General features: G+C 39.3%; 1 long non-coding RNA gene and 1 pseudogene across 1 annotated transcript; one reads left to right on the plus strand and one right to left on the minus strand.

Moving 5' to 3' along the window:
• The window catches only part of LOC139569824 (serine-rich coiled-coil domain-containing protein 2-like), a 97,665-nt pseudogene that overhangs the window by 47,232 nt on the left and 25,589 nt on the right, over positions 1-24,844 (minus strand).
• LOC139569744 (uncharacterized) lies at positions 10,655-15,837 on the plus strand. The gene is made up of 2 exons (XR_011673952.1): positions 10,655-10,862; positions 13,171-15,837. It is a non-coding gene; the product is annotated as an uncharacterized lncRNA (long non-coding RNA).

A 24,844-nucleotide genomic window follows, 5' to 3' on the forward strand; every position in this document is an offset into this window, starting at 1 on the left:
CTTCTGAACCAATCATATTGTTAAAGAGCACCAAGTCTGGGGAAAGATGAAGAGGTCAATCAACACTGTATGTGACTGCACCTGGAGCCACTATTGTCTGTCCTCTCACCATTGTGTAGAGAGCCTTCCTCAGGGAGGTCCACATCCAGCAGGAGGTCGTCATCATCCAGGTCAGCTGGCTCCAGTTTGTCCAGGTTGTTCAGAATGTCCTGCATGGTGGAAGAGAGGGAGGGAGAGAGCCAAATGTTGGTTTCAATAAAAATTCACATTTTTATTCACTTTATGTTTACACATCCATCATCTAGGACAATAATCAAGCTAGTAACCCAACTGTTTGTTCTGTCAGTTCACAAGAGATTGTTACAAGAGATTCTAGAGGATGTCGGGGTATGTTAAGAACACCTCACAATGCCCCCGTCTGAAAAGGCATGATTAGTACAGTTTTTGTCTGCTAAAGTGAACAAGTAGTGGCCAAATTTCTACGCTCACAGTTCTCGTTTTGAATCTCACAAACATCGGTTGACATTTTAAAACAAGACGCAGAGTCGGAGACAACAAAAGATTAGCAGACACATTCATTTCTCTAAAGGAACATCCCTCTTGAATGAGTATAATAATGTGACGGCGAGCAGGATATTATTACAGCTAAAATAGTTTGCACTTTGATTATACTGCTTGTTGTTGATTTCAAAGCGTAGCACACCTAAAAGCAAAGAGGCCTAGAGTACAAATTAATACTTTAAAGTTTGAAGTAATGATTTGTACTCTAGACCTTTTTGCTTTCGGTATGCTATTCAAAGGATGAATTGCAAGGCAATTATGTACATCAGATGAACATTTTTATAAATAGTGATTGAAGATGTGCCCATAACATGGAGGTTGGTGGTCATCAATGGATGTTGTATTCAAGGTAAGGAAAGCAGGGAACCATGATAGAAAACAGAAAAAGAACATACAATATCTGATCCATACTTATGTCCCAACTGAACAGTACTCAGTCTTTCTTCCACACTGTGACGGTTCTCATCCTCATCACCATCTATTAGAAATGATCACGAAATACAAGGTATTATTTCATTGTTTATTGAGCGGATGGGTGTAATGTGCAGCAGAGCGCCATATGCGTGTATGGAGCCTGGGCACACAGCAAGCTGTAACAGAACAGACAACACATTTTATCTGTCGTCCATTGTTAGACTGATCACCTAATATTATGAAGTCATTATGTTGTGCTCTGTATGTGAATATCTGATCGCTAACTGCATTTGTATTTCAGAAGCTGAGCTGTGTACTTACCTTGATGTGCATTCCATTCGCTTTGTCTCGTCCTGGGTGTTGTAAAGAAAGTGATGGTGCATTCAACCCCTTTTTATGAATGGGTTCCCGCCACTGTTGATGGTGGGCTAGTCCAAGTCAGTAGTGGACCCCGGGAACAATAGCAGTTGCTTCCGCAAAAAAAATGGGGATCCAAATAAACCAATAAACTAATAGTGAAATGTGATCATGTGTATTTATAGATAGACCATTATGAAGTTTGATATTATTTGTCAACATTATTTAAATGATAAAGATTTACATATGAAAATCATGACGTAACATGTAAACTGGCAAATGTTGAAGTTATTTGATATGCTGGTTTGTTCAACATCTTCATGGTATAAGAGCCTGACTGACCAAGCAGATCTAGTTAGAGCTGGAGTGCAAAGAGGGCAGGTAGGGCTGCCGCCCAGCTAGGCTTGTCAAACGCAGTGATAACGCAGTGCAAGGATTAAGTTTATCATTGAGTTTATCATATTTATTGAAGTAATTTGAAGTTTATTCATTTTTTCTAATTTATTAAAATGTTAATTTTTCAGATTTCTGGGACTCTGGCACTATACAAAGCCGTTCACCTTTGCTTGAAAAATAAAAATAAATAAAACCAGTTGCAACTGTTAACCATCTTCCTGTTCAGGCACCTTAGACACCTCTCCAGCCGGTCTGCCTCCTTACACACACATACACACACACTTTCTCTCCTGTGATCTCTCCACTGCTCATTTCTTAGTCCTATTATCACTCTCTTTACTTCTCTCACTCTCCCTTTTTACCTTTCTGCGTCCTCTTCCTCTCTTTTCTCCTGACTCTCTTCACCTCTCTCTTCTCCCCCTCTGCCCTTGCATACCTTCTCTTCTCTTTCCCCCTCTCTCCTCTATAGAAGTCCCTTATGTGGAGAAAGTCTTAGTCACGGCACGTTGCACCAGAGGAAATGGGATTTCACACCGGCGGGCTTCAGCTAGGATGCAAGTCTGCGAGTCTGCCTCATAATCTACCCCAAAAAGTGTAGAAAAAGGCTGGTTGAATAGACTGAGATTCTGGGATCATATTTTACACAAATCTCACTCAAGCTGACTTCCCTGGCACTCTGACATTCGCACCATCAGCCAAACTCAGAGGACTGGGGGGTCCAGCAGGACCACAGTAGCACAGCAGGTCCCCATGTAGAAATTAAGCTAGCTCCAGTGGTGGTCCAGTCAGTGGTGCTAAACCTCCTGCTCAGAAGATTAAGACTACTGGCCACTAATTTATAGGAATAGTGTGATTATCTCTCTCTCTCTTGTCATATTTATTAAATATAGTTAGATATTTAATCAATTGAGGTTACACATTGTTCAAATATTTAACCTTTCTGGGGTAGGGGGCAGTATTTTGACATTCGGATGAAAAGCGTGCCCAAAGTAAACAGCCCGTTACTCAGGCCCAGAAGCTAGGATGTGCATATAATTGGTGGATTTAGATAGAAAACACTCTAAAGTTTTGAAAACTGTTACAATTATGTCTGTGAGTATAACATAACTGATATGGCAGGCGAAACCTCGAGGACAAACCACCCCCCCCAAAAACAAATCAGCTTACCACTATTTTCAATGGCTAGTACTATAATTATAAGCCCAAGTCCTCCCAAATTGCAGTTCCTAGGGCTTCCAATAGATGTCAATAGTCTTTAGAAAGAGTTTCAGGCTGGTTTTTGAGAAAATGCACCAGGAATTGTAGTTTTTCTAGGTGGCTCCCATTTTGTCCGTAGTGTTTCCAAGTGCGTGGATGAACATACTATTCTCCATCTTAAATTGTATCGTTTATTTGCGTATAAGGTTTGATTATAAACGTTGTTTGACTTGTTTGGAAAAGTTTATTAGTAACGTTTGGGATTCATTTTGTATACATTTTGATGGAGGGAAACTGAGTGGATTATTGACTGAAGCGCGCCAGCTAAACTGAGTTTTTATGGATATAAAGAAAGACATTATCGAACAAAAGGACCATTTGTGATGTAACTGGGACCTTTTGGAGTGCCAACAGAAGAAGATCATCAGAGGCCTGGTTGAAATATGATTTTCATGTGTTTGTATGCGGTGTGCTGTCCTCAGATAATCGCATGGTTTGCTTTCGCCGTAAAGCATTTTTGAAATCTGACACGGCGGCTGGATTAACAAGAAGTTAAGCTTTATTTTGTTGTATAACACATATATTTTCAAGAATGTTAAATATTTGAATATAGTATTTTGGAATTTTGCGCTCTGCAAACGCTACCGTCCCACGTACCCTAGAGAGGTTAATCGATTGAGGATAGGTCATTTCCATGTAAAAGGACCCATGAGCACCAATGTGAAGTTCACAGGACTATATCAAATTGGGTATCAAATGAAAGTTTGTCAGTATATTTTTATAAAATTAAAGCATATACACATTTGTTAACCATTTTCAATCCAAAAAATGTGGAATAAGTAAAGGCTTTGATTTCTGGTCAAATGGATGGAAAAGGGGTCTTAGAACACATCTTCCAGAAAAGGTTTTTAAAAGATATTAGAAATACATTAAAACTGAATAGTGCGGTAAATGTTCTGCCTTCTGTAAGTTTAAATCTTCTTAGGGATAGGGGGCAGTATTTTCACGTCCGGATGAAAAGCGTGCCCAAAGTAAACTGCCTGTTACTCAGGCCCAGAAGCTAGGATATGCATATAATTGGTAGATTTGGATAGAAAACACTCTAAGGGAGGAATTTATTGAACAAAACGACCATTCATTGTGTCACTGAGACATTTGGGTTTGCAAAAAGAAGAAGATCTTCAAAGGTAAGGCATTTATTATATCGTTATTTCTGACTTTTGTGTCGCCACCTGCCTGTTTGAAAATGATTTCATGTGTTTGTTTGTGGGGCGCTGTCCTCAGATAATCGCATGGTCTGCTTTCACCGTAAAGCCTTTTGAAATCTGAGACTGCGGCTGGATTAACAAGAAGTTAAGCTTTATTTTGATATATTACACTTATATTTTAGTGAATCTTGAATATTGATATTTCTGTAGTTTGAATTTGACGCTCTGCAATTTCACTGGATGATGTCAAATCGATCCCACTAAAGGGAATTGCGCGCGAAGGGATGACTAACAGGATATCCATGTTGCATCCGGTTTATACGGACCAAAATCACATGCACAATATCACTCCGTGTGCACAAGGAGCAGCGCGAGCAACTACGACATCTCACATCATCCAAAAACAAGGCAGACATTGGATGAAAATAAAATTTTAATGTCTTTGGCTGTGAGTAATGAAAGAAACATCTGCCTCAGTGACAATTATTTGAATAATTCAATGGATGTTTTGTGCACAAAGGTGATGAATAAAGTGTCTTATTAGGAATTTTCTAAATCTACATCCCTATGTGGCCGTCTTTGGAAATTTCTGTGGACGGGTGTCAGTTAAACTGCAGTAACGAAGCAAAACTGTAGGAGCAGTCTAATCCTTGCTTCTAGACCCGAACCCTGGCCCCTTGGTATCAGCTAAATTCCAGGACCGTGGAATTGCCCTTTACACATTATTCACATTTTGGTTACATCAACTCAGGATGCTTTTTGCTCTGGTTGTGTATAGGGACTGTAACATGATATGGGAATTACTGCACTATTCTGTGTCCCACAGTGAGTCAACCTCTATTCCCCCTTCTTTTCCCTCCTGTCCCTCTCAATCTGCACCCTGTGGGGCGATCAATGCAGAATAATAAACAAAAGGAAAAGCCATGGCCCATTCAACCCCATATTGAACTGAAACTTCAAACAAACACAACTTGTTCAAAAACAGAATCATATTCTGTCTGTTCAGATATGAATCTGAGGTTAGCTGAGTTCCAAAACCCACACAGCTTACCTCATATGACCCAAACTAGCTACACATAAAATTGTGTAGCTGTCTCCCACAACCCAGACGTCTGTAAAAAAAGATCCAGAGCTTCAGTCTACCTTACCCAGAAATGTAATCAATGCAAAAGGAAACTATAACCAATATAAAATACAAACGTTTGGGTATATTATTGATCAATAAGGCAGTTGTGGGTACAAATACAAACATTCACCTCAGAATGTTTCATTAGGTTGTGGAAACAGTCTGGTGAGAATAGTTGTCACGCCCTGACCTTAGAGAGCCTTTTATTCTCAAATTGGGTTAGGTCGGGGTGTGACTAGGATGGGTACTCTAGTTTTGTTAATTCTATGTTGGCCTGGTATGGTTCCCAATCAGAGGCAGACTTTTCCCACTGGGTTTTTGTGGGATCTTGTTTGTGTATAGTTGCCTTGAGCACTGCATAGCTTCACGTTCGTTTTGTTCTTTATTGTTTTTTGCCGGTTCACGTAATAAAAATGATGAACCCAAACCACGCTGCATTTTGGTCCGATTCTTACAACAATGTTCGTGACAATAGTGTGGGGACATGACAAAAGATATGTTCCCAAAACACAAAAACTGTCCAGTTGTGCGGATTATTCTACAATGTCTCTTTTACGGTGCAAAACAATTCACCTGATTTTGCAAGAATGTTCATAGAACACATTTAGTCTGTTCTTTAAAGTTTACCAGAATGTTTCATTAGGTTGTGGGAACAGTCTGGTGGGAACATCACAAAAGATACAGTAAGCTCCAAAAGTATTGGGACAGTGACACATTGTTTTTGTTTTGGCCCTGTACACCAGCTCTTTGGATTTGAGATGATACTATGAGGTTAAAGTGCAGACTGTCAGCTTTAATTTGAGGGTATTTTCATCCATATCGGGTGAACCGTTTAGAAATATCAGCACCTTTTGTACATAGTCCCCCCATTTTAGGGGAGCAAAAGTATTGGGACAAATTCACTTACAGTATATGTGTATTAAAGTAGTCATAGCATGCAATGTCTACACTGAACGCTTAATCCTGAATGAATCATAAATAATGATGAGTGAGAAAGTTACAGACACACAAATGTCATACCCCCAGGACATGCTAACCTGGGGGACTATGTACAAAAGGTGCTGTAATTTCTAAATGGTTCACTAGATATGGATGAACATACCCTCAAATTGAAGCTGTTGTATTATTGTATCATTTCAAATCCAAAGTGCAGGTGAAGAAGCCAGATGTGGAGGTCCTGGGCTGACATGGCTACACGTGATCTGCGATTGTGAGGCCGGTTGGAAGTACTGCCAAATTCCCTAAAACGATGGAGGTGGCTTATGGTAGAAAAATTAACATTCAATTATCTGGCAACTGCTCTGGTGGACATTCCTGCAATCAGCATTGCAATTGTACACTCCCTTTCATTGTCCCCAGCACAAGGAGCTCCTGAGTAATGATCATGCTGTTTCATCAGCTTCTCGATTTGCCACACCTGTCAGGTGGATGGATTATCTTGGCAAAGGGAAATGCTCACTGACAGGAATGTAAACACATTTGTGACCGACCGCCTCAATTCAGTCTTATGTAGAAAAACGTGAAATTGTGTTTTTTTTACATTGGAAAAAAGTACAGATTCAAAGCTAGAGCAGTTGAGGAACAATGGGAAAGTAATTCTGCTTTGAAAGTTGATAAACTTGTAACCCCCTTTTGAGAAAAAGGTCCTTGAATGTTTTGGTAAACCTACTGGAAGGTGCTTCTTTGTCTACACCCATTCAGCATCGTTCACGCCCTCTTAAGCCTCAGTCCCACCCATCTCTTTAGGGATTCACATGTGAGGCCATGTGGTAAACACACACTGAATCAAATACAATCTAAGTTTATTTGTTACATGCACAGGATACAGAATGTGTAAATGGTACAGTGAAGTGGTTACTTGCATAGTAGCAATATCAGAAACAGAAAATGTCCAGATACAAAAAAAATGAAATATTTGACCATTAATAGATGACGCTTACCCAACACACTTGTCTAAATTGATGGGTCATGTGAAGGAAATGCTATAACCACCCCCCAGCTACATCTAGCTAAGTGGATGGGTCACTATTGTCTAGACATGTACACATGTTAATGAAATACAATAGGTGGCCATAATCACCCCCAGACACATCTGGCTTATTTGATGGGTCATGTAATAATCCAGCCGAAGTGGAGTCTTGTTTAGACATGTACACTACCGTTCAAAAATTTGGGGTCACTTAGAAATGTCCTTGATTTTGAAAGAAAAGCACCTTTTTTTTGTACATTAAATAACATAAAATTGATCAGAAGTACAGTGTAGACATTGTTAATTAATGTTGCAGAGTTGCAAATAAAAAGCCATAGCTCAGACTGGCCAATAAGAAGAAAAGATTAAGATGGGCAAAAGATCACAGACACTGGACAGAGGAACTCTGCCTAGAAGGCCAGCATCCCGGAGTCACCTCTTCACTGTTGACGTTGAGACTGGTGTTTTGCGGGTACTATTTAATGAAGCTTCCAAACGACTTGCTGACTAAATTAAAAACGTATATCTGAAACTGTAGCTAGACTTTTACCCGTATACATGGGATGAACGCTTCCCGGCAGACTGGAACCATTTAACTTTTTGTTTGGAGCTACAACTTGTTTACCAGCTTTGTGCCAAGTCACTCTTGTTCACACTGACTGTGGCGTGTGTAGAAGGTAGCCTATCATTTTTTCCAACGGATCTGTCGATAGTGCCTGCTATATTCAGGGCATCAATGTTGTTAAGAAAAATAGCAAAAATGTTGTAGTTCTCGATGGCTAACGATATAGCTTTCAAAAACGGAGTGTTAGAAAGGACTGTCAACACATACTGAAAAGCTCATGTTTTAGACAGAAGCATGCTACATGGCAGACCAATCCAAACTCATCCCCCGGCATGTCCAGCCCATCAGCCAATCATGGCTACCGGGAAGGTTTCTCGCTTTTTCCGTCGCAAAAACCAACTAGTCTTGCAATTTAACAATGTTATTCGTTATTCTTTGTATAAAAGTCACTGACCTCGCACGAATACATGGATTTGAGAGTCAAACTATCATTCAAATAACAGCCAACCCTTGTCACTGTTTTATCCTATGGAAGGTCGTGATTCATTGAAGTTAAATAACAAAGCAACTGATTTGTTTCCTTCCCCGCCTCCGTAAACTTCCATCCGACATTCTAGAATTTATAACCAATGATATACAAATTGTTCTCAGATTCAGTGTGGCCTTTGAATAGCGCTCATTTAAACAATGCATACACACCAAACGTTTGCCCCTGTTCTATTGATTTCAAATTCATATTGATATGAGTGATGAACAAAATACTGTTGCTTTTACCTTTCTGCATTGGCGACCCACCTGAAACAAAATGCAACAAAACAAAATGTAGCTGGCGTTCTTCTACAAGTTGTCCTCTAACCTGTGATATACATATTATTCCCAGATTCTGTGTGTTTTTTTAGTAAGGTTAGTTTGAACAGGACGTGCAACCTGACGCATCTCTCTCGTTCTATTGATTTCCATGTGGTTTATGAGATATGTTAGTTTCAACAATGCATACACCCTGATTTCCCCCGTTATCAATATAAGTGATTAATTGCCACTTGTCAAAATAACAAAGTTTTTGGTGCATATGCAGTTTATAAGGTGTTTGTTTAAAAAAATACAAGTAATATGATTCATATTGTGGCACATGTATGTGCAGGTAGTACATTTTATGTTTAGGTTTTCAATATACCTAGTCAATTGTACAACGGAATGCATTCATTTTTTGCATCATCACTGCAAGCAATCATGACTCTCAAAAGCTGCGACAGCCTCTGTTTACTTCTGAAGATAAGTTTAGCGCCGCCATAATAACCCGATTCAAATTTGACGCAAACCTTCAAATAGGTATGCAATGACACATTATATAAACTCTTTAAAGTGTTCTATTTACATTTTAGAGGTGATAAGTTGGATTGATCAGGTGAAAAATCTCCCCCTTTCCCTATCACGCAGTAGGTTTTGCTTCCCCACCCGCCAATTTTAAAAATACCTGACAGAACTCATTGCCTTCTTCAATCATGCAGAGACAGGCAGCATGATGATCTCGTCATTGATTTTGCTGGAAAGGGGAGAAATGGTGCTTTACAATGGTATTCATATTACAGTTGAACAGGAAGCATTACGTTTTTTGGGCACTAAAATAAGGTCAATTGTACGTTACAGCGCGATGTACAGCGTTAGCGTTAGCTAACTATAGCTAGCTAGTCAGCTGACAGGCAAAATGTGGCCAACAGTACAATAATTTCTTAGCTAGCAGAGTCTCACAACTCAATCGCTGGTTGAAAACAGTTTTCTGCCCTTCCCAAAAGATAGGATTTGTAGATAATTGGCCCTCTTTCTGGGACTCAACCACAAACAGGACCAAGCCTGGCCTGCTGAGGAGTGACGGACTCCATCGTACCTAGAGGGGTGCTCTCATGTTATCTATCAACATAGACAGGGCTCTAACTCCTCTAGCTCCACAATGAGATAGCCAGCCAGCTTACCAGCTTAGTGGAGTCTACCACTAGCACCGTCAGTGTAGTCAGCTCAGCTTTCCACATTGAGACCATGTCTGTTCCTCGATCTAGGTTGGGAAAAAATAAACATGGCGGTGCTCGCCTTAGAAATCTCACTGGAATAAAGACCTCCATTCCTGTCATTATTGAAAGAGATTGTAATATCTCACATCTCAAAATAGGGCTACTTAATGTTATATCCCTCACTTCGAAGGCAGTCATAGTCAATTAACTCATCACTGATCATAACCTTGATGTGATTGGCCTGACTGAAACATGGCTCAAGCATGATTAAATTAATGTGTTAAGTCCAATCAATGAGCTTCTTTCCATCCAAACTATAATTGCTGTTACTTTTTAAAGTTCATATACTTTTTTCTCTTTAAAAATCAACAAATTATGAGTGAGGAAGGCCTCTCCTCCTTGTTATACTAGTGACCATATCCCCCGCGTTTCGTCTTTTGAGCTTCTAGTCATTAAATCTATGCAGCCTTCTCAATCAATTTTTATAGCTACTGTTTACAAGCCTCCTCGGGCCATATACAGTGTTCCTGAGTTCCCTGAATTCCTATCGGACCTTGAAGTCATGGCAGATAATATTGTAATTTTTGGTGACTTCAATATTCACATGGAAAAGTCCACAGATCCACTGCAAAAGGCTTCCTTACTGCCTTCAATGTTGCAAAATGTGATTGTTACACAACAGGACAGTTAACCCATGCTGCCTGCTAATTGCCTATAGGCTATGTTTCAACATGTCAATTTCAAATAATTTTCTAACAAGTTTTAGTTTCTAACAACAGTTTGAATTAAGGTGTGTTCCGCCTCCTCATTAATTCACATAGAAGTAGCCTATTTCACTGTTGCGGACTATTTATGTTTGAGGCTTTACTGAACCGGACAAACTTCTCTCTTCGAGGAGAGCCCAAGCACTTCCCCAGTGTTTCCGCAGATCAAGTATGAAGACATTTGTGCGGTCTTGCACAAACCTTTTCCCGTGGCACATTTTCTGGCTGATGTTTGCATTACTTTCATTGTTTTTTTCCTTACAAATAATACCTTTGGACACGTGTGCGTACCTATCAAAGTAAGTGCCTTATTTTCTGTAAATTGTGTTGTCATTTCCATTGTAGCATATAGTATGTATGTATGGAGCGTACTGTATTTACAGTTTTATTCACATGTTTTCAAGAGTTGGTGACAAATAATGCATTCCGATTATTGCATAGATTACTATGATCTGTGTAAAATACTTTTTTGAATGTTGTACTGATTATGATGAGCTAATACTATTTTTAGAAAGTGTTTTACTCAATTATTTTGATCAATGGTGAGCTCACCCGTGATGTGATGAATTGTAAATAATAATTGCTTTTAGCTAATACATATTGTGGAGTTAGCTAAAGATGACCGCTTGTGTTATGTCAATCTTTCTTCAGTTATCTCTAATGTAGCCTACATTTTCCGGTTTGGATGATTGTGTTATGCTTTCACTTGCTTCTGTGAATGTCTGAACATTGCATCCAAAAATAAAATGCTCACATTCAGGACATAACTTTGTAAGGGCTGTGTTTGTGCAAAATGTTTCTGTGAAAAAACAGTGTGGCCAGCTCAAACGCTGACTGTTGCGTCAATCCAAACTAGATGCCGTAAGTAACCGTTCTAATATCACAGGTTTAAGTGTACACTGCAGGGACCACTGTAGAATGATCACAATCCGTTTGTTGGTATGTGTCAAAGGGTTAATGGCGTCAGACCAAGGTTCTGCATCTGTCCTCATGCTCTTAGACCTTAGTGCCACTTTTGACACCATCGATTACCACATTCTTTTGGAGAGATTGGAAACCCTAATTGGTCTACATGGACAAGTTCTTGCCTGCTTTAGATCTTATCTGCTGGAAAGATATCCGTTTGTCTCTGTGGATGGTTTGTCCTCTGACAAATCAATTGTATGTTCCAGTGTTCCACAAGGTTCCGTTTTAGGACCACTATTGTTTTCACTATATATTCTACCTCTCGATGATGTCATTCAGAAACGCAATGTCAACTTTCACTGCAATGCGGACAACACACAGCTGTACATTTCGATGAAACATGGTGAAGCCCCAAAATTACCTACACCGTAAGCCTGCATTTTAGACATAAGGAAGTGGATGGCAGCAAATGTTTGTCTTTTAAACTCGGAAAAAACAGTGATGCATATTCTAGAAAGAAAGAGATCTGCTGTCTGATCTGACAATTAATCTTGATGGGTGTACAGTCGTCTAAAATAAAGGACCTCTGTGCTACTCTGAACTCTGATCTCTCTTTTGACGAACATATCAATAATATTTCAAGAGCAGCTTTTTTCCATCTACGTAACATTGCAAAAATCTGAAACTTTTTGTCCAAAAATGAAGCAGAAAACCTAATCCACACTTCTTTCACTTCTAGAAAAGACTACTGCAATGCTCTACTCTCCGGGTACCCGGATAAAGCTGCTAGAATATTGACTAGAACCCAAAAATGTGATCATATTTCTCCAGTGCTAGCCTCACTACACTGTCTTCCTGTTAATGCTAGGGTTGATTTTAAGGTTTTACTGCCGACATACAAAGCATTACATGGACTTGCTCCTACCTATCTCCCATTTGGACCTGCCGTACATACATACATGTATGCTATGGTCAAAGACGCATCTCCTTATTGTCACTAGAATGTTTAAGCAAATGCTGGAGGCAGGGCTTTCTCCTATAGAGCAACATTTTTATGGAATGGTCTGCCTATTCACGTGAGAGACGCAGACTCGGTCTCAACTTATAAGTCTTTACTGAAGACTAATCTCTTCTGTAGGTCCTATGATTGAGTGTAGTCTGGCCAAGGGGTGCAAAGGTGAACGGCAATGCACTGGAATGACGAACAGCCCTTGCTGTCTCTGCCTGGCCGGATCCCCCATCTCCACTAGGATTCTCTGCCTCTGACCCTATAACGGCTTACTAGTGCTCTTCCATGCCGTCCCTAGGAGGGGTGCGTCACGTCACGCCAGGCTTTTTTACACTATACTCGAGTTGAGTGGGGTCAAGTCACTAACATGAACTTCCTGTCCGGTCTTGCGCCCCCTCGGTCTCGTGCAGTGGAGGAGATCTTCATGGGCTATACTCAGCCTTTTCTCAGGGTATTAAGTTGGTGGTCTGTTGATATCCCTCTAGCGGTGTGGGGGCTGTGCTTTGGCAAAGTGGGTGGGGTTATATCCTGCACATTGTCCCCCGAACCCCCCCCCATCTTGGCCTCCAGTATCTATGCTGCAATAGTCTATGTGCCAGGGGGCAAGGGTCAGTCTGTTATATCTGGTGTACTGTCTGAATTTAAGTATGCGCCCTCTAATTTTCTCTCTCTCTCTCCTTCCCCTCCCGGAGGACCTGAGCCCTAGGACTATGCCTCAGGACTACCTGGCCTGATGACTCCTGGCTGTCCCCAGTCCACCTGGTTGTGCTGCTGCTCCAGTTTCAATATGGAACCCTGACCTGTTCACCGGACGTGATACATTGTGCCGGACCTGCTGTTTTTGACTCTCCCTTTCTCTCTCTCCCTCTTTCTCTCTCTCTCTCTTTACCGCACCTGCTGTCTCGACCTCTGAATGCTCTGCTATGAAAAGCCAACTGACATTTAGTCCTGAGGTGCTGACATGTTGCACCCTCTACAACCACTGTGATTATTATTTGACCCTGCTGGTCATCTATGAACACTTGAACATCTTGAAGAACTATCTGGTCTTAATGGCCATGTACTCTTATAATCTCCACCTGGCACAGCCAGAAGAGGACTGGCCACCCCTCAGAGCCTGGTTCCTCTCTAGGTTTCTTCCTATGATCATGCCTTTATAGGGAGTTTTTTGTAGCTACCATGCTTCTACATCTGCATTGCTTGCTGTTTGGGGTTTTAGGCTGGGTTTCTGTATAAGCACTTTGTGATACACATGCTTTATAGAGAAGATCAGGGTACCAAACGCTCCAGGATCCAGATCATGAGGGGATATTTGAAGTTCTAATAGGATTCTGATTGGGGTGACAAAATCCTACAAAACATATTAAAAACATATAGGATCAAATTGGATTACTTTAGTTTTCCAATAGGAAAAAAGTAGTCCAATATGATTCCAATGGGATTCTGATACAGGCTACACAAAATTCTATACGACTGTGAGAATCCAATAGTATTAATAGGGAAAAAAGTGTCCAATAGGATTCTGATAGAGGTGACACAAAATCCAATAGGATTGTGAGAATTGCTAATCCTATAGGATATTTTGACTAGGGACTGCTCTTGAACTGATTTACCCCAAACCCAATTTCTCATGTTCTAGTCAACTGGATATGACCATTCTCCGTGGTTCTATAAAGTCTGTAATGTGGTGTAATCTAAGCGTCCGTAGCTGCAAAGGGCTTATTGACTTTTACAGGGACAATTCCAAGGCCACTAGGATGATACTGACTTGGGCACAAAGATACATTTAGGAAGAGATGGCCCCATAGAGGCCCACAGTGGAGGTGTCATAATACCCATAAAACCTAGCGCTCAAACAGGGAAATGGTTCAAATCGTTTTTCCACCATACATTTTTGCCATATGGAAATTTAGAAACACTTCATTAAAATAATGGCTGTGTTTCGTGTAGACGTACCCTGGCGTGATGTTTTGATACCCATGTAAATCTCTCCTGGACAAGGTGACTTTTATCAATATATTCGGCTCTATTTACTCTCAGATTTGAAAATGCTAATTAGCATCAAAGTAGACATCATGCAAGACTACAAATACCTCCATGCTCCTTCACGTCATCTCTAGCTGACACCTTTGCTAACAGGTATCGTGTCAACTTAAAATTTGCACAAGACAGAATTTAAATAAATTTAGCAAATGTATTCCTTACTAAATGTAGCTAACATTACATAGTTATTCCAGAGATTCTTACCTTTGCCTCAATTTGGCAGATCATCCTGGAATTTGTAGTTCTTTACTATAGCCACATTAGCAGCTAATTAGCTTTTCATTTTGGGGTGTAAATACAGGCAAATATATTGATAAAAGTAATCTTGTCCTAGAGAGATTTACACGTTATGAAAATGTCACGCCATGGTAAACCTATATGAAACACAACCCTTATTTTAAATGTTTCTAAAGTCCCCTATGGGGAAAATGTATGGTGGAAAATCTATTGGAACCATTTCCTTGTTTGACCGCTAGGTTTTGTGGGTATTATGACTCATAATATGGGACTCTATACTCCGAGTCGATATTCACGTCATAAGAAGGAATTCCCCTCGACCACGCCCACAAATTGGGGAAAACAAACATTATTTCCCATTGACCACCATTGTAAAAGAGCAAACTTTTTTTTGTTATACAGAAACACCAAAACATAATGAAAAGCTGCTATTTTTCAATGTACATGTAATCAGGTCAAAAATCACGACCTAAGGTTTGCAAATTAATGCTCCCACATAGGGAAATAGATCCTGTGAGAATAGCCCTCTGGCTTTAGACTATACGGCATGAGGGAGTAGGAAATGTGGGGACCCGGTGTCCAAGTAGGCTACAGATAGCTATGTGTGTGGAAAAGATTTAATCACAGGTAAGACATTTAAGTTGTTTAGCATAGTCCATTTGTAACTCCACTCACTACTTGAAGCTGTAGAGTCTGTTTATTTGTGTTGTTCGTATTGGCTAGCTTAAAGTTCCACTCAGTAGCTAGCTAGCACTCACTCATGAGGTTGCTTGCAATGCATGAAAAGGGGCATGAGGGAAGCCCTGTAATATAATGTTTTTCTAAGTAGTGAGAACACTTTGGAGCAGGCAATTTTGAAAAGTAATCTTTTGACATGTTTTTACTTTTATTAAATGTAGTTTTGTAATTGACTAAAACTAGCAGACAACAACAAAAATGTGTTTGAAAAATATAGTTTTTGCTGTGAGCCAATGGGGTAACCTACAGTGCCATCAGAAAGTATTCATACCTCTTGACTTATTCCACATGTTGTTGTGTTACAGCCTGAATTCAAAATGGATTAAATCATTTTTTTCTCACCCATCTACACCCAATACCCCATAATGACAAAATGAAAACATGTTTTATACATTTTAGCAAATGTATTGAAAATGAAATACAGAACTACAGTATCTCGTTTACATAAGAATTAACAAACCTGAGTCAATACATGTTAGAATCACCTTTGGCAGCGATTACAGTTGTGAGTCTTTCTGGGTAGGTCTCTAAGAGCTTTGTACACCTGGATTGTACAATATTGCACATTATTCTCTTAAGAATTCTTCAAGCTCTGTCAAGTCAGTTGTTGATCATTGCTAGACAGCCATTTTCATGTCTTGCCATAGATTTTCAAGCAGATTTAAGTCAAAACTGTAACTCGGCCACTCAGGAACATTCACTCTCTTCTTGGTAAGCAACTCCAGTGTAGATTTGGCCTTGCGTTTTAGGTTATTGTCCTGCTGAAAGGTGAATTAATCCACCAGTGTCTGGTGGAAAGCAGACTGAACCAGGTTTTCCTCTAGGATTTTGCCTGTGCCTGTTATACCCCTGAAATGGGGAAATATAGATATAAATCACATGGAGATGTAGCTTCGGCTTCAAGTCACTTGTAATGATGGTTGTGATATTCAGGGTTGGGATGGTTAAAGGGGATAGGCAAAGGTTACCCTATTTTTAATCTTAGTTTTTTTACAACAGCAAAATTCAAAAGACCTATGAAATCGTGACTTGTCGAAATAATCAGTGATGAAAACAAGCATCCTAGAACAATGCTCCTCATTAGTTGTAGTATCCCCGCAGACTGTTGACAGATGCTACTGTACCATTTATGTTATGTGCGTCTGTCCACAAAGATAATTAGCTCACAGGCTCAATTTTGTACTGTTGAGAACACAAGCAGTGCTCTCTTACACATTTTACATTTGATCCAGCTATTCCAGTCAGAGATATTCTGCCCTATGTCTGCCCATTAACTTCTCTGGGATATGTGGGACGGTAGCGTCCCACTTGGCAAAAAGCCAGAAAAAAATGTAGCGCACCAAATTCAAATATATTACTATAAAAATCTATCTTTCATAAAATCACACATGAAAGACACCAAATTAAAGCTACACATGTTGTGAATCCAGCCAACATGTCTGATTTCAAAAAGGATTTACGGCGAAAGCACACCAAACGATTATGTTAGCTCAGTACATAGCCACAGAAAAACACAGCCATTTTCCCAGCAAAAGATAGTAGTCACAAAAAGCAGAAATAGAGATAAAATGAATAACTAACCTTTGATGATCTTCATCAGATGACACTCATAGGACATCATGTTACACAATACATTTATGTTTTGTTCGATAATGTGCATATTTATATCCACAAATCTCGGTTTACATTGGCGCCATGTTCAGAAATGCCTCCAAAATATCCGGAGAAATTGCAGAGAGCCACGTCAAATAACAGAAATACTCATCATAAACTTTGACGAAAGATACTTGTTTTACATAGAATTAAGGATACACTTGTTCTTAATGCAACCGCTGTGTCAGATTTCAAAAATACTTTACGTAAAGTCACCTCATTTTGCTATAACATCTTTGGCCTGACAAACATTTACGTGATGTCAACAAACATGGTCCACAAAAAGCCGGCAAATAGAGAGAGAGCCTTGTCAAATAACAAAAATACTCATCATAAACTTTGATGAAAGATACATGTTTTACATAGAATTAAAGATACACTTGTTCTTAATGCAACCGCTGTGTCAGATTTCAAAAAGACTTTACGTAAAAAGCACACCATGCAATAATCTGAGACGGCGCTCAAAAATAACAACATTTCTCCGCCATGTTGGAGTCAACAGAAATACGAAATTACATCATAAATATTCCCTTACCTTTGATTATCTTCATCAGAATGCACTGCCAGGAATCCTAGTTCCACAATAAATTGTTGTTTTGTTCGATACTGTCCATTACTTATGTCTAAGTAGCTACTTTTGCTAGCGCGTTTAGTACACATATCCAAACGCTCGTGCAAGTACCGCATAACGTCGGACAAAAACTTCAAAAAGTTATATAACAGGTTGAATAAACTGGTCAAACTAAGTAGAGAATCAATCTTCAGGATGTTGTTATCATATATATCCAATAACGTTCCAACCGGAGCATTCCTTCATGTCTGTAGAAGTTATGGAACACAAGGCGATATCATGAGGAAAGCGCATGACCAGGAACTGGCATTCTGCCAGACCAATGACTGAAACACCTCCCATCCGGCCCCACATCACACTAGAGGCTTCATTCCACGTTCTACAGACTATTGACATCTAGTGGAAGGCGTAGGAAGAGATCCATATCCAAACAGATCCATATCTTACAGGGAATTGAATAAGCAATGAGTTGAACATTGACCAGTCTCAGAATTCTCACTTCCTGTTTGGATTTATTCTCAGGTTTTTGCCTGCCTTATGAGTTCTGTTATACTCACAGACATCATTCAAACATTTTTTAAACTTCAGAGTGTTTTATATCCAATAGTAATAATAATATGCATATATTAGCATCTGGGACAGAGTAGGAGACAGTTCACTATGGGCACGCAATCCATCCAAAAGTGAAAATGCTGCCCCCTATATCAAAGAAGTTAACCCTGCATTCAGACACTCGCGGCATAAACCTTCCAAAAAGCAGAATCTAATGTTAATCTGCAATGACTACCTTGACGAGGGGTAATTTTTTTCCGCTTTGCCCAGCTATTTTCTCCGCTTCTGGTGACCTGTTTTCTGCTTCCCTCAGCCAACCCGAGCCCACTGGAATGTGTTAGACGGACAGTGGTCAGTTGAGATTAGTTTGAATTCATTCACATTTAAAATGGGAAGAGGTGAGACATTATATGCACGCTTTCAGTTGCGGAAGCAGAAGCCAATTCTGACACTAGTGCGTAAGTACGAGGTGAGAGCGGCAGAGGTCGGTCAGATTTATGCTAAAACAGAAGACAAGACAAGTTAAGACATCTAGCGAACTACAATACATTACTTGAAACGACTACAGTATTTATAGACAGGGCTAAAGTAGTGAGAGTATTTGGTGTGTATGATCTGATACTGTGTCTCTGTACTTGGCATGACAGAATTGGGCCTTTCATAACTACAATACCTCAAACATCTCTGCCTCTTCTGTCTATTTTCATTCTCCTGTCATCTCCCTTTGTTGTTGCTGATGCTACGTAGATGAGCGAGTGAGTGAGTCCTATTCCTCTCTCTTTTCATAATCCTCTCTACTGTAATTGAGCCTCTTACAACCAGGCCACGAGCACCATTCTCCTTTGCCTATCTCACTCCTTTATTTTCTACCCATTTTCACTCTTCCTCTCTTTGCATTACATTCTGCATTCATTATGCCTCCTTCAACCAAGTGCACCATTCTTCTTCTCTCTCTCTCTTCTCCCCCTCACCTTCTGGAGGTAGATTTGTTTTGTTTCTGACTACCATTCTTTCCTTGTGTAGAAAGTTGAATACCTCTCTCAGTCCACTGAGAAATGTCTATATTAACATCAGCTAAGGTGGAGATTTCTGGTGCAGTTGAGAAATCAGTTGCTATGTACCAGGAGGAAATATCTCGATATAAAGAGGAAAATGATCGGCTACGGAGACTGCTGTGGATTATTATTTTTAACCTTTATTAAACTAGGCAAGTCAGTTAAGAACAAATTCTTATTTACAATGACATCCTAGGAACACAGGGTTAAATGCCTTGTTCAGGGGCAGAACAACAACAAATCGTGACTTGTTCAAATAATCAGTGATGAAAACAAGCATCCTAGAACAATGCTCTTCATTAGTTGTAGTATCCCCGCAGACTGTTGACAGATGCTACTATACCAGTTGAGAAATCAGTTGCTAAGTACCAGGAGGAAACACCAGCTCGGGGATTCGATCCACCAACCTTTCAGTTACTGGCCCAATGCTCTCACCACTTGGATACCTGCCGCCCCTATGTAGAACTATGCAGAACAGGTTTGTACGTAGATCTACTACTATCTAGCTACAGTTTTACTCAATTTACAAACTGTTTACAGTTACCAACATTTCATAAATTGTTAAGAAATTGTTTTTGATTATAAAGTTGCCTATGTCACAAAATCCATTTAGAAATTGTGCACTTATGCATGTCTGAAGGCTGTATAGATAACCTCTGCTCCTCTTAGAATAATTAATGTGGCAGGTTAGGATAACTAGTTAGGAGAAATAGAAGGCTCCACCTTCTCCCTTCTATTGTTTAATGTCATGTTTGGATGTTTGTTGTCACTGTGATGTTATCTTTGTAAAGTGAAAATAAAAAAGTATAAATAGCAACAACAAAATAAGTAATTCCTGGTCATTTGTTTTGGAATGCCTCTCGGGTGATGAGAGAATTGCCAGACTGATATTATTGATACATAACTCTTCATCCAAATTGGAAAATGTAGGCTAAATTAGTCCTAGCGCTAATTTAGTAAAGAGTGACCTAACAAAAGCGGTCATATTTATTCAACTCTCGGCTGATATAAACCATAATATGAATTAACTAATAGCAATTAATATTCACAATTCATCACATCACTGGTGAGCTTACCAGTGATCAAAATAATTGAGTAAAACACTAAAAGCCGAAAGTAATCCCACGATGGGTAGAGATTGTGCATGCCGCCATGTTTGTTTTTCTGCGTCAACAAAAGATAAGAAGAGGTGACAAGATGAGTTGGATCTGTTTGCAGTATACATGTTAAAGGCGAAGGGGGCGAGTCAACTACCATCATTCACTTCCGGAAGTTTACTCGAAAGATGAGTGAACTATTCCTTCACCTCATCTTGCTATAACATCTTTGGCCTGACAAACATTTACGTGATGTCAACAAACATGGCTCCACAAAAAGCCGGCAAATAGCTTAGCATTAGCTCATCATAACCAGTACAACCTTCAAAAAAGTATTTTACACAAATCATATCTGTCCATTACAATGCATGATTTGTCACCAGAACTTAAAAACATGAATAAAAAAATGATTACCACACAAACCATTTTCTGATAGTGATTTATTGGTAGTGCCATGTGCTGGTGTAATGATACTGTTCCCACAGATGGTTTGTTTATGTTTCTACCGTTGTGGCTAGAGTAGCTTACAAGTGCTCTATCTAGTGGTTGAGTACTGTAGCAGCATAGCTAAGCCTAACCCTTTCCCTAACCTTAACTTCATTCTCTTAACCTCCTACATTAATTCACCTAACCAGCTGCGTTAGTTCTCCTAACCTGCCACATTAATTATCCTAACCTGCTATGAAAACAAACCTGTGGAGACAAACAAATTTGTGGAGACAAATCATCAGTATTACCACACCGGCCGGCAATCGTTAACTCTGAAGCTCACTTGGAGCCATTCAGTGTTGTTGTTAATGTATAGCTAGTGGGCTAAACTTTAGCATTAGCAATTTCTTTCAAAAGGACACGACTCACAAATGCGAAAATTCTGGCAATGATTCTGAGTATGACAGTGAGGACATACTTGGGTGATTCTGCAACTTCGGGCACTTTGGCCTTGCAAGAGTTCAGAAATGAAAACACATTGAAACACCATTTTACCAGTATTATAATTGTCTTTCATTTGTCCAGAAACAATATCTGATAATGGCTGAAATTGTAATATTAAGGAATTTATAAAAATGTAAATAAAAAATCCCAGACAGCCATAGACAAATGTAATTTCCATCACTTCATTAAACATTCATTTTAGTTGAAAATTAAATATTGCATCACGCGGTGATGGCTTCCTCTGCTGGACATGCCAGGTCTCGACGGGCTCTCTGGCCAGGACTATTTGGGGCTGAATGTGGTTGGTGAATAATCAAGGGGCTGATTGCTCACCAGCTGGACGAGCTCATAAAGATGCCAGAAAGGCAACACATGGGGGTGGGGACTGGGGAAGAGAGGTTACTCCTGTATAGTCGTGCTCAGTGTCAGAGATATTGGAGACCCCAGAGCCCAGAAGAAGATATCCTGGAGGATGTCCCCTGGAGGAGAACTATTCTTTTCTCTTTGTTTATTAACCTCTCTAGGGTATGTGGGATGGTAGCGTCTCACCCCAGTGAAACTGCAGGGCGCCAAATTCAAAACAACAGAAATCCCATAATTAAAATTCCTTAAACATACATGTATTTTACACAATTTTAAAGATACACTTGTTGTATATCCAGCCACAGTGTCCGATTTCATATAGGCTTTACGACAAAAGCAAAACAAACGATTATGTTAGGTGAGTGCCTATTCACAGAAAAACACAGCCATTTTTCCAGCCAAAGAGAGGAGTCACAAAAAGCAGAAATATAGATAAAATGAATCACTGACCTTTGATGATCTTCATCAGATGACACTCATAGGACTTCATGTTACACAATACATGTATGTTTTGTTTGGTAAAGTTCATATTTATATCCAAAAATCTGAGATTACATTGGCGCGTTATGTTCAGTAGCAGAAGGTAATACAAAGAGAGAGGGGGAAAGGAAGAGTGAAAACGGGTAGAAAATAACGGAGTGAGATAGGCAAAGGAGAATGGTGCTCGTGGCCTGGTTGTAAGAGGCTCAATTACAGTAGAGAGGATTATGAAAAGAGAGAGGAATAGGACTTTTTTTCTTAATAAGCTTCTTAAGTTGGCGTAACAAAACTAAGGCGGTAAAGTGCAATTCCTTAAAAATATCTTAAGATTTAATGATTTAAATAAAGGATCATTAGATTTTTATTTTTTATCTTCTTAAGATGATTGTCGCTAGGCAATCAATTTAGATACTGTAGCTATCTAGCTAGCAATGGCAATAATGGTAGCATATTTCTTACTGAAATTACTGTTCTAAAACATGTTCTTGGTTTTAAAAGAATCAACACTGAAACTTTCAGATGACGTTTGAGTGAAATGTTAAATTGCTTTCATTATCTTATTTTCTCACTGCCCTGAGTTTAAGAATATTTCCAAGAACCATTCCAATACAATTATTTTCAAGAATCTAATTTATTCTTAATGTTTTGCAAAAAGAGAAACATTTCCAATAAGCTTTTTGAGGAATAGCAACTTTGCTTAACTTTCTTCATAGGTCTACAGTTAAGGAAAAATGGCATTTCAGACATTCCTTCTTAAAACCTGGCTTACGAACAAACATTGCAGGTTCAAACCCCATGTGCAGATTGTCAACACAAACTGTAAATATTTTGTTTGTATGATTAAATGCTATACAAATGTCCTATGAATGAATCTAAAATGACGTTTCTATCAGCTTCTAGTGATACACAGTCCACAAATCTGGAGAGAAACATAATGCGGATGTATTCCAATCTGCTTTAAGGAGCTACACATTTATATGTTGAGAATGTTGTGGTAATATTAGGTAAAAATTAAATAAAACATTTTCGAAATGTTCTGAGCACCTCCAAGACAAGGTCAAATGTATATTGTATGAACATCAATGGAGCAATGTTAAATCTAAAACCAATATGCTATGAATGTTATAAAAACTGAGTTATTTGGAACTTGTAGAACATTATGCAACATTGTGGGAATGTTCTGTGCTACCTTCGTGAATATCACAATAATATTCTTGCAACATTAAGGGAATGTCCTTTGCAACCTAACTTAAACATTGCATGAATGTCATCGCAAATAAACATATTTTCTGTTTTGGGAACGTTCTTGCAACATCGGAATAGTTTTATGTAAATGTTGCATAATCATAAACATGACTAGACAACTTTTGTGATATGAGAACATTTGCTGCAACATAAGGAATGTTCTGGGAACTTTTGGTTTGCTGGGAAAAACATTACTTGTACATTGTGTTAATAAATGACTTGGAAACCTAATGAGAACTTTTGGGAAATGTTTAGTGGTGGTTGTTACAAATTTTTGTGAATATTAGGAGAACATTGTTATCAAAAACATTATTTGAATGTTTTTGGGATGTTATCATCCTAATGATAAAACCCTAACTAGAACTTAACGGGAATCTTAACTAATGTTCTGGGAATGTTCCCATTTTGCTGGGATGAGTCTGAAACAGGAAATGTTCAAATCAGTAGCTGTCGCAGAAATATCCTCTCAGACGTACCATGGCATGTTCACTACATGTATATTATGTTTACAATAACTCTCAAATAGAGGTGTAAGAGCTGCCTACAGATCAAGCTCTTTAAATAGATCTTTACTCTAATTGACGATCATTCCCAGAAAAGAAAATGTAACACAGTAGGGCTTACTGCATTGTGAGATACTTAAGAGTTCTAAATTGTTTCTTTCATACAAGACCACTGCAGTATCTCTGAATAAAGTTGGACTAACCAACCATATGTGTGAGTCTGCCTCTGCAACGTCTCCACAATGGCATTATGATGACCCTATCCTACACTGAAGTTCTTTATGGAAAGCACTTAGCCTGTCCTTTAGATATAAAATATGCCCTCTACCTCTACAATGATAGCACTCCTTTGTAATCCAATTACTCGACTCATTTACTGCTCTTGAACTAATGCATTTCCCCCAAACCCAATTCTCAGGCTCTAGCCAAATGGATATGACCCTTCTCTGTGGTTCTATAAAGTGTGTAATGTGGGGTAATCTAAGCGTCCATTGCTGCAAAGGGCGTATTGACTTTTAGAGGGTCACTTTGAGCACGAAGAGTTTTAGAGAGATTCATGAGAGCACAACTTCACTTCCAAGGACAGTAGGATGATACTGACTTGGGCACAAAAGAGAGATTTAGGGAGAGTAACATGCTGACCAGACCAGACACTTTGCATGCGCGAGCGTCGCAAAATAAATTTAGAAATCCATGTTATTCAATTATTGCACCCACACTGCTCACGCACGCCAACGAGCGTCTGCGTTGCCAAGGCTAAAATAGAAATCAGTTCTATTTCTGACGCAGATCGCACTGCAAGTCCTGCCTCTCCCATCTCCTCATTGGTTTATAGAAGCAGGTACCCACGTGCCATCTCCTCATTGGTTATACCCACGTGGTTGATTGAAAGACTA

Source organism: Salvelinus alpinus, chromosome 3 (genome assembly GCF_045679555.1).
Source record: "Salvelinus alpinus chromosome 3, SLU_Salpinus.1, whole genome shotgun sequence".
Lineage (NCBI taxonomy): Eukaryota > Metazoa > Chordata > Actinopteri > Salmoniformes > Salmonidae > Salvelinus > Salvelinus alpinus.